We start from the raw sequence: 2,260 nt of genomic DNA on the forward strand, positions 1-2,260 counted from the left end.
AGATGCTTTGTATAGCATTTGCTTTTTAATCTATTTTTATCTTTTGTCTGAGGTATGTTTCTTGTAGGTAGTATATTAATAGATATTGTTTTATTATGCAGTTTGCTACTCTTTGTATCTTAACTGGTGTGTTTCATTTAACTCATTCATGTTTTGTGATATTATTGACATGAGTGGATTTGTTGCTATCATTTTCATGAATGTGTTCTTTTTTGTTAGTGTGGTTTATTAGTTTCTTTATTATCCCTATGCTTGATGTTTTGGATATGCTTTTAGTGTAACTTTTTCTGTGTTCAATTGACTTGGATATTGAATTCATCTCTGCCTGCTGTTGTTAATTACTTGTCCAAAGTATTCCATTTAGGCTTTTTGTATTGGTGCTATAAATTGTCATCAGATAACTGATTTTACTGTGTTCCAAAAGTTTGGGTATGTTGTGTTTTTGTTCTCATGTGTTTCAAGAAGTTTTACATTTTTATCTCTTATTTGATTTATTACCCAGTGTTTTAAGATAGTGTGTTGTTCAGTTTCTATGTATTTGAGTTTTGACCACTGCTTATCTATAGTTGATTTCTACTTTTATAAATTTATGATCTGAGAAGATGAGTTTTAGAATCTCAGTGTCATTAAGTTTATTAAGGTTTGCTTTATGCCCTAACATGGACTCTATTCTGTTCTCTTCTGCGAATGTTCTATGGGCACTAACGAAGAATTATTTTTTAAAAGAAATTCCTGTAGTTTGTCCTTGTATGAATCTAGTCTCATTTCTCTCACATATTTGAGAGATAATTTTGTTAGATACAATAATCTTGGTTGACAGTTTTTCATTAAAAAAAATGTCATTATATTGTCTTCTAGCCTGAATGGTTTCTACTGAAAAACCAGAGATTATTCCACCTGCGGCCTCTTTGTATGTGACTGTTATTTTATTTTTCTGGTTTCTTGCAGAATTCTTTCCTTGTCCTTGATATTGGAGTGTGACTGTAATATAGCATGCAGTTTTCCTTTAGGGGTTTATCATGCTTACGGTTCTCTCAGCTTTCTCGACAGTTATCTTCTTAGCTTTTATGAAGTTAGGAAAACTTCCTCCTGGAATTCTTGTACATTTTCTCTGAATTTTTTTGCCTTTAAGCTCACTAGTTAAGGTTTCTATCTCTTTAATTTTATTTTTCTGTTATGTTATAGTTTTGTATAATTTTGTTATCTAATTGTTTAACTTTTGATTTTCTCTTTGGATTTTTTTTGCAAGGCTTTTAGTGATATTTCTAGCACACACACACCCCTCCAATCCCCCTGTTCTTTCCTTTTTATCTCAGACTCTTTCAGAAACTGTTGAATTTATCTGATCATCATTCATTTTTCTGAATTGTTTTCTGGTAGTTCCATAGCTCGTTCAACTCATTGAACCTTTCATTTAAGTCGCTTGTTTCTCTGTCTCTCTCTCTCTCTCTCTCTCTCTGGTTAACAGTTATTTTCTAATGTTTGGGAAAGTATGGGTAGAGTTAGAGTTGAACATACAGTGAACTGTTTGCATCACCCAGGCACTCCCTCCTCATTTCTTGTTATTGTTGTTAGCTGCTACCAGTCGATTTTGTCACATAGACCCCAGATGGCAAAGTAGATGTGTCCTCTTAGAATTTTCTAGATTGTAATCTTTATTAGAAGAGGCAGTCCCTTTTCTGTCCTATGGGGTTGGTATGTGGATTCTAACATACGACCTTCAGTTAGCGAACATTTTTGCACCGTCAGGGCTCCTTCATCAGTAATGGACAGGGATATCAATGCAGGCAGCTTTTGAGATAATGTAAGTGAAAAATACTTTAGCGATTTTCAGGTGACAAAAGAATATCAGCCATTTCTGGTTAAAGCCCCATACATTGCTTTAGATTAATACGCCATGCCTCTTGACTCTGATCATAATTTTGTCTTGTAGCAGAGCCAGTTCTTGATTGAGGCTGATGAGCCATTGGGGAGAGAAGACACTGGCATTAGAGGGATTTGTGTATCTTCAGGTGAAACGGCTTTCCATCAGTCTGAGCACAAGTGGCTGACCAGAAGATCGTCCCAAAGGGTAGTACTGGCATCTGAACAGAAAGACCCTGGCCTTTTCACCTTCCAGTGCTTAGTTCTTCCGTGTCCACAGATGCTCTAAAAGGGACAAGTTCATATGGGCTCCTTTGTGATTGAATTCTTGGTTTCCAGAAGAGGCATCCATTTCTGTTGCTCATTTAAGACAACTAGTTAGCTTGTGTACCTGCAA

The sequence above is a fragment of the Tenrec ecaudatus genome, chromosome 11, assembly GCF_050624435.1.
Source record: "Tenrec ecaudatus isolate mTenEca1 chromosome 11, mTenEca1.hap1, whole genome shotgun sequence".
Lineage (NCBI taxonomy): Eukaryota > Metazoa > Chordata > Mammalia > Afrosoricida > Tenrecidae > Tenrec > Tenrec ecaudatus.